Here is a 14,916-nt window from a genome sequence, read left to right as displayed (position 1 = left end):
TGTTGATAACTAAGTCCAACTTTGGAGAAAGAACAGACTTTAGAAAGTAGTGAACAGAAGATCTGGACAGCAGACTTGGAAACACAGACTTTAATAATGCCTTCTCATCTATACCCAAAGAAGACTCTATTGTCAATAGAGTCTCTACTTGGATTGGTTTTTCCAGAGGTGGGAAGTGCTACCAAGGTCAAGCACACTTTGCACTTGGGTCAGCCTGAGATGATCTTCCATGCTTTGTCTAGGGAACTGGCCAGTGCTGACCGCTGAAGAAACTCACCCTAGTGAGTAGCGTGAGAACAAAAGAACTTACACCTGGAAGCAGAATCATTGTCCTCAATTCTGTGGTCTAACTTACGCTAATCAGCCACAGGGAGAACATATGGACAAAACCTTGAGCAAAGGGGAAACATGATACCAAATGAAATAGAAAGAAGTCACTACCCAAGAGAACATTTGGAGACAGCCAGTCAATCCATGTGACACATGTAGAAAGATTACTCTACAAACTCACTGAATATGATGAAATCCAGATTAGGTCAAAGAAACTTTTCCTGGTTAAGTCCCAAGTCTTACATCAGAAGGTCCATCCTCAAACTGAAGGATGTTATCAGCAAACCAGTAGAGAAAAATGATCAGCAGAGCAGATTACTTCATTGGGGTTTTGTGTACACACTCTTGTCAAAGCTAATCAATTGCTTAAGTAAGATGCACTGGCTTTTTTAAAGTTGCTGGTACTCACCATGGAAAAATAACTTAGATTTCTCAAAGTTGAATCAATTTTGCATAATATAACTTTCTTGAGAAAATGAGGGAATGCCACCATGGATCAGTACCCACAATAATGACTTCTTTCAAAGCCAAGTGATTCTCATCACTTCATACAGAAACTGGTCCAATACCTGGGTCCAAGTTTACCATGGGTTCTTCCAAACCCATTTCCCCTGGGATTATAACATTTATACCACATGTGCATATTGTGATTCCTCCGAAGTGATCCCAAACTGTTCTCGATGCCTTGGCTAGGGAGGCAATGGACACAAGCATGTCCTATACAAAAATGCTTCAGCTCCTGTCTTCTCCTAATGAGCACAATTAACCACAACCATAACATTTGAATTAGTAATGCTCCCCAACAGGATGGATAAAGTGTCTCTGGAGCAAAGTTGTTTATAGTTCTGGTAAAGCTCATGGCAAACTTAAAAGTTCATCTTGAAGAGAGACAATGCTGGCATTGTGTTACGTTGATTTAAAACAAGTCTGTCCTAAAGATTTTCTTCATCCTTATCTGCAGTAATAGAATATGAAAGAGAGAGGAGGGAAATATCAAGTGCTGGAAAATATCTTTCTCAGAAACTATAGCAGACGGGTCACAACATTTTTAAACAATGATAGTAACATTTATTATATCAAAGCCATTTTATGTTTTATTTGGAACTCTGGCGCCTTTTTTTTTTTTAGGTTCCCATAACATGACAGTAATTATAGCCATCAAGATGTTCCCTAGAAGATAGCAGTCCAAACTCCAGATGCTGCTGCCCCGTTGTCCCATCACTGGAGCTCAGAGTGTGCACATTACATCATGGTGTAGTTTATTTTAAAAGTGCTTTAAGAATGTAATGATAGTAATTGTAGACAGGGAAAATTAATGGGGAGCATTGCCGGTCTGCAAATTCCATTTATAAAACACTCCCGCTGCTCAAAAAGAGAGTGCTTTCTTGTTAACAGAGGCTTCAAAATACAATTTGGAGGATGTATTAAATAAACTCTGTGCTAAAGTCATTTTCAGCTGGGCCCTGTGTGTACATCTTTCCCTCTCATTTCACCACTGGCCCACCACACGACTTTCCCTGAGAGGATACAAGATTCTGTAGAGAAGCAGAGGGCGTGGGCTCCCAGGCAGAAACTACCGTGGCTGTGGGGCAAGGACAGGTTAAGTGGTAGAGCTGGTCTCGGGCCAATGAACACACACACAAAGTGTGTAAAACAGAGAGAGAGCTGGTGAGGTGCACACATGCCTACACCCATACAACCCACTGCAGTCCTTTCACAGACCGTGCCTGAGGGTTAGGATTTGGAGGACTCCATATTTCATCGATGGTACGTGATGGACATCTGCAACCAAAAGCATGCCCTTCTTTCCAGCTTCATGGCACAGGAAAGAAGTCCCTACTCTATACTCCTTCTTTTGTGTTCCTTAAATCTATCCTCTTCTTTCCCTTTTCTAATGTTAGCAAAAGATAAAGTCACCTCGTCGAGATTGCTTTCCAGCTCTGGTTCATGATGGAATGGGACAAGTGTTGTCTTGTGAAATTGTCAAAGAAATTCCAGTTGTTTCTAAAGTCTCAAGAGAGAGACAAAGAACAGACCAAACTTGTAAGCCTTTCCTTCCTTTAAATTTTAACCAAAAAATAAAATAAATCTTCTCCACGCATCCAGAAATTAGTTTTAAGAATGTTTTATGCCAAGCTGTTGAGTCAATATTGTACTCAGAGGATTACTACTTGGCTCATTATGTCACAGCATCGCAGTTCATCCCTCAACCACGGTGGACAGATGAGTAACTCAAAGGGATTCTTGCTGGGGAAGGGGAGACTGAGGTAAATGCATATCTTCCTCAAAGGTGTTTGTTCACGCACCTGCAATAATCGTTGGTAACAACAATAACTTTGGAAAAGGAGAAATCAAGGAGTATATGTGATGGTTGTGGGTGGGGAAAGGGAGTCACGAGAGAAAACTGGCAGTATTCTCGGGAAAAAGAAGGGACACACGACTTATTACTGGGCCACTGGCTATATCCTCCCAACTTACTGTGTATTCTGGTACCACTTATGCTTTCTAGCCATCTAAGTTTCATTCAAACACATGCATATCTGAGACTTCATTTATTGACAATCCTAAGAGGTATACAGTACCAGCATCGTTGTCCCCACTTTGCAGATGAAACTACTGAGCCACAGAGAGGCTGATCAAGAAACTGGAGCTAGAAAGCTAACATGGCTGGTGCAGTGGCTCCCAGCCTTCACACACTCAGATGTGCTCCAGGCACTGCTCTAATCCATGAATTATATTATACAGTGTTTCTACTCCATCTGATAGATACACTCCTCATTACCCTGGACAGGCAAAGCCTGCTGGTATCATTTTCTCCATTTTATAGGTGAGGAAGAGGAGGCACAAAGATTTAAGTACCTTGTCTCAGGTCACGCAGCTAATAAATGACAGAGCCAGATTCAAACCCTAGCAGACTCAGTGCCACAGTGCCTTCTCTCAATAACCCTTCTCCTCCAGCTCCAGGTGACAAGGCCAGGAGAACTCTTCCCACCACAGCATAAAGTGCCAAGGATGTACCCCAAGCAAGCAAAATGGAGCTTCAACAACTCTCTCCTTAAAAACACCACAGTACCCCCAAGCTTTTCTCCCTCAACTTTTCTCCCAATGCAAAACACCCACATGCACCCAGCCTGTCATCCTCCCACCAACTCCGGATCACTACTCCTGTCTGCGTCATGACTGCCTTACCCATGGGAAATCTGTGTTCTCTCTCTGACCTCAATGAAGCAGCCAGACAAGGCTGAGTCAGTGCACTAATCTGTATTAACTGGTGTTGGTCGAGGAGGATATGAAAACAGTGGTTCATTTGCCTATTATTATTCACAGCTGGGTGTACAGTAATAAGTCAATCTCTTGTGTGCTTCACACTGCAGGCATCCAGGCATCAGAAATTTACATGAGCTACCCCATTACATCTTTACAGCAACTCTGAGAAGTAGGACTTCTTATGTTGATTTAACACACAAGAAAGCTGGAATCTATGTCGCTTGGTAAATTAACCAACATATCAAAGCTAACATGGAGTTGAGATTGGGTCAAACATTGGGTAAACTAATGAGCCAATAAACAGATGACTAAATCCAAAGGAAAAGTGAATTGGGGAAAATCAGAGGGGGAGAGGAACCATGAGAGACTGTGGACTTTGAGAAACAAACTGAGAGTTTTAAAGGGGAAGGTGTGGGAGGAATGAGTGAGCCTGGTTGTGGGCATTAAGGAAGGCACATACTGCATGGAGCACTGGGTGTGGTATATAAACAATGAATCTTGGAACACTGAATAAATAATAAATATGTAAATAAATAAATAAATCCAAAGCCCCGGCCTGCCCCACTACACCTTCCATTCACCCATTTGACAAATAATCTTTAAGCATACCTTATTTGCCAGGCACTGTTTGGCACTAAGGATATAATGGGTCTCTAAACCACATTTTGGTAGACAGAGGCAGAGAATAAATAAACAAGCCTTCAGAGCAACAAGAAAAACATATCAGGTGTTGGTCATTACCATCTGGATAAGTAAAATGAGGTGTCAAAGACCGGTGGCTATTTCACATTAGGGTGGGGGCGTCAGGGAAGGAACTGACAGCTAAGCTGGATAAATGCTGCTGGAAGGGGGCAGCTGTGTGAAGTTCACAAGGAAAACACTTGAAGCCATGGGAAGGGCTACACAAAGTCCCTAAAAAGGAAATGAGCTTTAACCAAAAGAAAGTTGATGAGCAGGGGAACTGGAGAGGGTGCAAGTCCCATACAGTGTGGTAAGCCAGAGTCGGAAGTCTGGAGTTTGTTCTAAGAGCAGTAGGGAGCCCTTGGAAACTTTTAGTCAGGAGAGTGTCATGACCTGATTTCTTTTTTAAAGGCTTCTCTCTGCCATACCACCTGTTCTTCAGGGGCCCATGTCTTTCTTCTTCTACTTAACTTCTCCCAACACAAAACGTCCTGAATTCTATATTTCATTTTCAGGGCATTTCCTCACTCTGATGGCATTAAAAATTGGAAAGTAGTTGGTAAACACTTCCTATGTAGGAGTAGTAGATAGTTACTTAATAGTGTCTCCCCTCCTGGAGGTACCAATATTATACTCAGGGGTAACTGTCCAACACAGTGATGTGCCCTCATGTCAAACCGCACAGGAATCCTCCTATTGTCCATGCCCCTAAGCCAGGCTTGACCACACCCAGCCCTGGTGCTGTTTGCCTGATTACTCCACAGGCCCCACTCCAGTAAGGATCACCATAATGACTTAGGGACTGATTGAAATGAGATGCTTGAAGAGCCCCATGTGACTGAGGAAACCCCAGACCAAGGGAATTTCTTTTGAATAAGATTGTTCCTTTATGTTTCATAAAAGAGAAAACAAGTAGGGGATAATGGGAAGAGGACTGGCCTCTTAGGAGTAAAGACCTCGAAGCCAAAAAACTGAACTTGAATTCTGACCCAGACATCAACTGTGTAACCTTGGAGAAATCATTTACAAGCCCTGATTTCCTCATCGTTCAAATAGGATCATACTACTTCATAGCTTAGTTTGCAGAGGTCATGGAATGGTTGTAGAGGATCTACTACAAGCCTACATGGGTTCTATCTGTGAGTAGTTGGTGTTGGAGGTTGACGCAGCGATGTTTCTTGTTGTTGCTGTTATAGTAGCTGCTGCCTCTGTACTCATGGCCATTGAATGAACAGGTCATAAATGGGTCTCCATTCTTTCTTTTGGAAAGTGAGAGAATCAGATGGCCTCGAAGACAATTCCAGCTCTAAATGACCCAACACCCACTGAAACAAGAAAACTTTTAAACCAGGAGCAGAGCCTAATCTAGTGTGAGAAAGAACACCCTGCAAATAAAAAAAGGCAGAAGATTTTTCTCCAGGGTTTCTGGGTGTTCTTTTAAGCACTTCTGCAGCCCCAAAGGCCAAGTGTTCCTGCAGATGAACTTCCTGTGTCCCTAAGTCCCCACCAAGAGCAGCAATTCAAGGCACAGTGTTTCCATTCTCCAGTGTCTCCTGCTTCAGAGTCAGAGTGTAGAGAAGTCAAAATACAGTATCTCTAAAGCTGGGCTTAGTAAATGGCCATTTATTAATTAGCCATTGCTGAGAGCAAAATAAATTTCTTTTTTCTCCAAGAAGTCAAAGAAAGTACCTAGTCCGTGAGTTCTCTCCTCAATACATAGTCAGGCTCTGTAGGTTCTGAGGACACTTCTTGATCCTTGGTCCAGCAGGCCCTTGAAACCAAGGTTCAGGAGACAGAAAGGGAGAGCTTTCCCTTGGCCTAGTCCCGAACAGTGACTCACTTCTCCACTTCTCTATCAGCAAAGACTCCTTTGATTCTGTTACAACCACCTCATCCCTGAGACTGCTCAAAGAAACCCAAGCATGTAGCTAAGAGGTGCCTTGAGTCGGCACCTCTTAGCCAGTCCCAAAGGAACTAATTTTAATATCATATGCAGATTTATTACCTTACGAAATGAGCATTTCCTGCTTCAAATGGAAGTCTAGGTATGCCCGTGAGACTCCTCTACAGAGTACCGAGAACCAATATAGAGAAAATCATCCTGCAAGATCCCCCAGGGAAATTCCCCCTATTCTCAGGGAAGCATGTATAGTGCTCAAGGAAATGAAAAGTCTGTAAGAACAGTCTTGGGAATTTCATCATGGGGAAATTTACTAATAATTTCAAGAAACTCTTTCCGTTAGAAATAAATGGAACCACAGCCATTTCCCAGTTGCATGTTTGACCATCCTGGCCAACCCTTAATGAGGCTCCAAGACTCAAAGCCTGTCACCAAAGCAGAAACTTCCAAGGGTACAAATCAAGGTATCCTCAGATAGTCATAAGGTCAAGAGAAAGCAGGTTTATTTATTTCATAGAAAGGTCATCCACGACACATCTGCCAACAAGTTGGATTAGAGTTGTTTTTAAAAAGCCAATTCTAGGGGTTTCTGGATGGTTCAGTCAGTTAAGCATCTGCCTTCAGCTCAGCTCATGATCCCAGGGTCATGATCCCCATTGGGTTCAGAGGAGAATCTTCTTCTCCCTCTCCCTCTGCTCCTCTCCTCCGTTTGTGTGCTCTCCTTCTCTAATAAATAAATAAAATCTTTTTTAAATAAATAAATAACAAATTCCACACACCAGTACATTAGCCATCTGGTTGCTTGATCTTCAACTTGTTTAAGCTCTCCCTTAATAGTAGAAATAATAATAATATACTCACCATAGTGCTGTTGTGTGATGAAAGGAGAAAACGTGTGGCCATAATTCATAAAATACTATGCTAATGTGTTGTTTTTCATCAATCAATTCAACTAATATTTATTAAGAAACTACCCAGCACCAACTACTGACATGGGTGCTTAGAATAGGCTAATAAACAAACTACTAAAAAGAAAAAAAAACTGCCCTTTTAGAACTTACATTCTTGAATGGAGTTGGTATACTTACAATTATTTAAATTAAACACAGCACTACTCATTATTAGACAATAAGTGTAATCACCATCTGTCACTATACCCTGTTATTGCAATATCATTGACTATATCCTTTATGCTAGACTTTTCATGTCCATGACCCACATTTTCTTCACCCATGCAACACTTAAGTTGTTTCAATGTCTTGGCTACTGTGAACAATGCTGAAACGAACATGGGGTGCAGATATCTCTTGGAGATCCTGTTTTCATTTCCTTTGGCTATACGCCCCAAAGTGGGATTGCTGCATCACATGGTAGTTTTACTTTCATTCTTTTTGGGAAAAAAAAAATGGCTGTATCAATTTATGTTTCCACCATGTATAAGGGTTCCATTTTCCCCACAACCTTGCCAACACTTGTTACTTTTTTTCTTTTTTATATTAGCAATTCTAACTGTGACATAAGAATATTTCATTGTGGTTTTGATTTGCATTTCCATGATCCTTTGGAAAGATATCTATTCAGGTCCTTTATTCATTTTCTAATTTTTTAATTTTTTATTTTTTTATTAGCATATAATGTATTATTAGCCCCAGGGGTACAGGTCTGTGACGCGCCATGTTTACACACTTCACAGCACTCACCATAGCACACACCCTACCCAATGGCATTAACCCAACCACCCTCTCCCTACCCCACTTCCCCTGTCAACCCTCAGTTTGTTTTGTGAGATTAAGAGTCTCTTATGGTTTGTCTCCCTCCTGATCCCATCTTCTTTCATTTTTTCCTTCCCTACCCCCGAACACCTTGCATTGCCTCAAATTCCTCATATCAAAATACTGAGTAGTGTATGTAATTGTCAAATTACTGTGTTGTACACCTGAAACTAATATAATATTGTATATCCATTATATATATATTTTTTGAGGTAAGAGCTTTTTTTTCCAATGATGAAGAAAGAATCCTACTTCCCTCTGATTTGAATTAAGCATACATGCCTCAGCTTTGATGCCCAACACGTCTGGCCATGTCTCTCTTCCCCTGCCTGAAATTTTTCAGTAGCTTCCCAGTGCCTAGAGTATAAAACACAACCTCCACTGCATGGCTCCTAAAGGCCTTCATGAAGGGACCCCCGCCCAGCACTTCTTGTCTTCTTCCTGCTTCTTAGCTCAGACTTCAGAGGACTCGGGCCTTCCAGAATACACTAACACCGTCTCCTGCTTTTCCCTCTGCTTGGAACCCTTCTCCTGTTTTCCTGCCTGCCTGTCTGCCTGCTCAAATTTTACTCATCCTCTATAACCTATCTCAAAACTCCAGCTCCTCTGGGAATCCTGACTTCTTTTTTTTTTTTATAAACATATAATATCTTTTTATCCCCAGGGATACAGGTCTGTGAATCACCAGGTTTACACACTTCACAGCACTCACCATAGCACATACCCTCCCCAATGTCCATAACCTCACCCCTGCTCTCCCAATGCCCCTCCCCCATCAACCCTCAGTTTGTTTTGTGAGATTAAGAGTCACTTATGGTTTGTCTCCCTCCCAATCCCATCTTGTTTCATTTACTCTTCTCCTACCCCCTTAACCCCCCATATTGCATCTCCTCTCCCTCATATCAGGGAGATCATGTGATAGTTGTCTTTCTCTGATTGACTTATTTCGCTAAGCATGATACCCTCTAGTTCCATCCACGTCGTCGCAAATGGCAAGATTTCATTTCTTTTGATGGCTGCATAGTATTCCATTGTGTATATACACCACATCTTCTTTATCCATTCATCTGTTGATGGACATTTAGGTTCTTTCCATAGTTTGGCTATTGTAGACATTGCTGCTATAAACATTCGGGTGCATGTGCCCCTTTGGATCACTACGTTTGTATCTTTAGGGTAAATACCCAGTAGTGCAATTGCTGGGTCATAGGGTAGTTCTATTTTCAACATTTTGAGGAACCTCCATGCTGTTTTCCAGAGTGGTTGCACCAGCTTGCATTCCCACCAACAGTGTAGGAGGGTTCCCCTTTCTCCGCATCCTCACCAGCATCTGTCATTTCCTGACTTGTTAATTTTAGCCATTCTGACTGGTGTGAGGTGGTATCTCATTGTGGTTTTGATTTGCATTTCCCTGATGCCGAGTGATATGGAGCACTTTTTCATGTGTCTGTTGGCCATCTGGATGTCTTCTTTACAGAAATGTCTGTTCATGTCTTCTGCCCATTTCTTGATTAGATTATTTATTCTTTGGGTGTTGAGTTTGCTAAGTTCTTTATAGATTTTGGACACTAGCCCTTTATCTGATATGTCGTTTGCAAATATCTTCTCCCATTCTATCAGTTGTCTTTTGGTTTTGTTAACTGTTTCCTTTGCTGTTCAAAAGCTTTTGATCTTGATAAAATCCCAATAGTTCATTTTTGCCCTTGCTTCCCATATATCCATTATATTTTAATGATAAAGAAAACATGAATATTATTTGGTCATGAAAAAGAAGGAAATTCTGCTGTTTGTGTCAACATGGATGAAACTGGAGGACATTATATTAAGTGAAAAAACCCAGAAGGAGAAAGACAAATACTGTGTGCTATCATCTATATATGGACTTTTAAAAAATAAAGAAATAAACTCACAGAAACAAATACTAGGATGTTGGTTACCAGTGGCTGAGAGGTGGGGCATATGGGGAGATATTCGTCAAAGGGTAAGAACATTCAGTTATAAGATGAATAAATTATGAGGAACTAATGGACAGCATGTTGACTGTAGTTGTAATACTGTATAGTACCCTTGAAACTTGCTAAAGTAATAGATCTTAAGCTTGCTTACCAAAAAAATTTCAGGTGATTATGAGGTGATGTGTTTATTAATTTGATTGCAGTAATCATTTTATAATGAATATATACATTAAGTCATCAGGTTGTACACTTTAAATATATGTAATTTTATGTGCTCATTATACCTTAAAAAATCTGAGAAAAATGGTTGCAATGGTAAATATGTTACATGAATTTTACCACTATTAAAAATAAATAATAAGAAAAGTAAAAAAAAATTAAACACAGCAGACAAGTAATTCGTAGGTTACAGGATGATAAGTACTACCGGGGAAACACACACACACATAGTGAAATAAGAAGGTTTGAGAGTGCCATGAGGTGGATTTACAGGATGAGATACTATGGTCAAGGAAAACCTCATCAGAAGGTGACATGTGAGCAAAGACTCAGAAAACGGAAGAAGTTAGTCAAGTGGATAGCTCAATCCGGAGGCTTCCCAGGCACGTAAGCCCAAAGCTGGGAACATGGCTGACACCTTGAGATCCAATGAGGGGGCCGGTGAGGCTGCAGTAAGGTGAAAATGACTGGGAGGACAATGGGAGAGAAAACCATGGCGATAACTAGGGGGGTAGAGTACAGATCATGAGGGCCCTTTTGCACTGTGAGGACTTTGGCTTTCATTCTGATTAAGGTGGAGACCACTTTGGAGACTTTTGCACAGAGCATCAGCATAAGATAACATCGTATTTTATGGTAATGACTTGACCACCCTGTTGAGAAAAGAGTATGAAGGAGAGAGGGAGGGAGCCATGACCCATTAGGAATATATTGGAACAGTCACTGTAAGAGGTGTCAGTGCTTGGACCAAAGAGAAGTTGTGGAGATGGTGAAAAGTGATTGGATCTTGAATAGTATTTTGAAGATAGAGCCTTCAGGATTTCCTGATGAATATTGGATATGGGAAGTGAGAAAGAGAAGTATAGATTTGTTGTCAACATTTTTGGCCTGAGTAACTAAAAAAAAATAAAGACGCCATCAACTGAGATGGGAAAGATTTGATGAGGGCTTGAGAGGAAAATTGAGAGTTCCATTTTGGACATGTACATTTAAAATATACTATTGATATTGAAGTAGAGATGTAGAGTAGGCAGCTTATATACAGAGTCTGGATCCAGGAAGAGGACTGAGATGGACATATAAATAAAGTAGTTACAATTATAGGTGGTATTTAAAGCCATGAGATTGGATGAGCTCACCAAGGAGTGGTTGTAGATAGAGAGAGAAGGAATCCAAGAACTGAGCCTTGGACATACCGATGTTCAGAGGTAAATAGGACAGTAGAAATATTCAAAGGAGGTTGAAAAGGGGTAGTCAATGAGTTTGGAACAAAATGAAGAGAGAGTTTTAGCCAGAGAAAAGATCTTCAATATCAAATAGGTCATTGGATTTAGCAAAATGGAAGTCATTAGTGACCTCGACAAAAGCACACTTACTGGAATGAAGGGAGAACGTCATGGAATGGATCTAAGAGAGCATGGGGGATTGAGTCAATGGTATCATAATAGCAATGTGTGGGGCAGATGGTAGCTGTACTCTTGCTGAGCATAGCATAATAGCACCTGGGTGGCTCAGTTGATTAAGCCTCTGCCTTCAGCTCAGGTCATGATCCTGGGGTCCTGGGCTCAAGCCCCCCATCTCCCTCTTCCTTGGATGCTCCCCCTACTTGCTCTCTTTCTCTCTCTCTCTCTCTCTCTGTCAAACAAATAAGTAAAATCTCTTTTTAAAAAGAGGGGGCACCTGGGAGGCTCAGTGGGTTAAAGCCTCTGCCTTTGGCTCAGGTCATGATCCCAGGGTCCTGGGATTGAGCCCCACATCTGGCTCTCTGCTCAGCAGGGAGCCTGCTTCCTCCTCTCTGTCTCTGCCTGCCTCTCTGCCTACCTGTGATCTCTGTCTGTCAAATAAATAAATAAAATCTTAAAAAAATACAAAGGAGGGGGGCGTTGAGTGTGAGAAAAAAGAATAGGAGGCCACAAGGAGATAGAGGACTTTCTAGGAGGCTCTGCTAAAGATAGTGAAGCAATGGGATGCTCCTTGGGGGAGGGAGTGGAGTAAAGGTTTAAAGATAGATTTTTTAAATAGGAGTAATAACAACATCTTAATAAGCTGATGAAAATGACCCAGAAGAGAGACAAAATGATATAGTAAAGAGAGAGAATTTGGGGAGCAGCACCTAGATTTTGCATGGTGGCACAAATGTGTAAGTGGATGTGCTGGCTCTGGAGAGGAGCACAAATCACTCACCTATGGTGAAAGGAAGGAAGACAGAAAATTTGGGTGAGATGGACTCTCTGGTGAGAACCTATGAGGGCTACCTTCTAATTATTTCCCTTACTCACCTGCCATTGCCCCTGGAGAGCCTCTTGTTAATACTTACTTGTTTGAATTAAAACCTTAAAACTATATTTTGTTAGAGAATTCTTTCTAGGATTTCTAGGTCTGTTTTCATAGGGAAGGAAGGTGAAGAGTTAGGATAGGTATGAAGAACATGAGGAATTCCGGAAAGCCATCCCACAGCACAATCATCCTGGATATTCAGAGTCAGGTCTTCCAAAGGAGGTTGAAGAGAAACAATTTCAATCAAGGCACAGTTCTCCCAGGTCTGCAATAGGAGATTCCCATGTATCTACAAGAAATACTTCTTCTACCACAGCCACCATTTCCCCCAAGCTACCTGTGGGGTTTTTTCTGTTGGTTTTACTGACCACAATACCAGCCAGAAGTGTTAACGACATCATTAATTGACTTAGGAAACCCCTGGATACATTTTTGAATGCATAGAAAATACATGATATTCCTTCTCAACAACCCGGCTTCCTATGGTAAAATGGAGGCAAGATTATTTTTCACTTTCTTCCAGAACATAAAACTGTCACAGAGACCAGCAAAAAGGACACCACAAAGGTCTGAGTCCTCAAGGTGTATGCATGGAGAGGGAAGAAGGTGGCAGGTATAGCCAGACACTGATCTCTACGTGGTAGCAAAGTGTGTGTTACATCCTAGGAATGGTGTGTAGGGAGTTTGCCAAGGGATTTATAACTGTGCTGATGCCAAATGTCCTGCCAGCGGGTCTGCGCTGTAATATTAAGAACCAATCTAATTAAGGAAAAATGCACTGCACTTAGGGAACAACCACCACCCATAACTCATCAGCTTTAAGAGCTGGAAGTAACATGGCAACAACTCAAAGAAAAGGGGAAGAGTAGAGAACAGGGGAGCAGAGGGGATAGCAATGTTTAATGGCCCCCAGAGCTTGTTCTTCCAGCTCTCTGCCTGTTCTGCATGCCATCCTGCATATCTGTGCCTGTCAGCTTGCCTCAGCATTGACTGCCAGTCCCTTTCCAGCACACCCTCTTTTTCCTGGTCCTGAGAAGTCTCCCTAACCATCAGAACCTTTTGATCCAACAAGACTTCTTCTAGATCTTTTTTATTCTGATAAAAAATACATAACATTAATTTTACCATCTTAACCATTTGGAAGTATGAAGTTCAGTAGTGTTAAGTAAATTCACATTGTTGTGCAACTGATTTCTAGAACTTGTTCATCTTGCAGAACAGAAACTCTCTACCCATTGAACATTAATTTCCTTGCCCTTCTCCCTCAACCTTTGGCAATCACTTTTCTACTTTCTGTTTCTGTAATTCTTCATATGAATAGAATCATACGGTATTCGTCCTCTTGTGCCTGGCTTCTGTCAGTTAGCATAATGTCCTTGAGATTTATCCATGATGTAGCATGTTACAAGATGTCCTCCTTTGTTCAAGGCTACATAATAGACCACTGTGTGCATATGCCATGTTGTCTTAAACCATTCATCCATCAATGGACATTTGGGCTGCTTTCATTCTTGGCTATTGTGAATAACGTTACAGTGAACATGAGCATGCAAAGATCTCCTCAAGACACACTTTGGATTCTTTTGGGCATACATTCAGAAGTGGGATTTCTGGATTATGTGACAGTTCTATTTTTACTTTTTAAGGCATTTTCTACAGTTTTCTATAGAGGGTGCCTCATTTCACACACCCACCAACAGCGCCCAGGGGTTCCAATTTCTCTGCATCTGTGCCAACTTATTATTTTCTGTTCTTTTCATGGTGTTTATCCTACTGGGTGTGAGGGAATATCTCCAGGTAAATTTGATTTGCAGTGATGTGGAATATCTTTTCTTATGCATGTTGTTTATCTGTTTATCTTCTTTAGAGAATTGTTGTTTCCTGACTTGTTAATTTTGGCCATTCTAACTGGTGTAAGGTGGTATCTCATTGTGGTTTTGATCTGTATTTCCCTGATGGCTAGTGATGTTCAACATTTTCCCATGTGTCTATTAGCCATTTGCATGTCTTTGGAGATATGTCTGTTCGTGTCTTCTGCCCATTTCTTGATTGAGTTATTTGTTTTTTGGGTGTTGTTTGAGAAATTCTTTATAGATCTTGGATACCAGCCCTTGGATACCAGCCCTTTATATGACATGTCATTTCCAAACATCTTCTCCCATTCCATGGGTTGCCTCTTTGTTTTGTTGACTGTTTCCTTTGAGGTAAGAAGCATTTTATCTTTATTCACATCTTTTGCCCATTGTTTAATTAAGTTATTTGGGGTTTTTGTTGTCACCTGTTATTGTGTTGTAGGAGGTCTTTATATATTCCAGATATGAACTCCTCATCAGATATATGATTTGCAAATCTTTTCTCCCAATCCATAGTTGCCTTTCTGCCCTGTTGATTGTTTTCAAAGTGTTTAAGGTTTCTTTGTGTCTATTTTTGCTTTTGACTCAACAAGAGGTAGAATTTATGGGTATAACACTCGTCTGTCAGAAGCTGTGTCTGCAATGCCTTCTCTTCTTCTCCA

Source organism: Enhydra lutris, unplaced genomic scaffold (assembly GCF_002288905.1).
Source record: "Enhydra lutris kenyoni isolate GAN:26980312 unplaced genomic scaffold, ASM228890v2 scaffoldscaffold25, whole genome shotgun sequence".
In the NCBI taxonomy this organism is placed as follows: domain Eukaryota; kingdom Metazoa; phylum Chordata; class Mammalia; order Carnivora; family Mustelidae; genus Enhydra; species Enhydra lutris.
Note: the sequence above shows the minus strand (reverse complement) of the source record.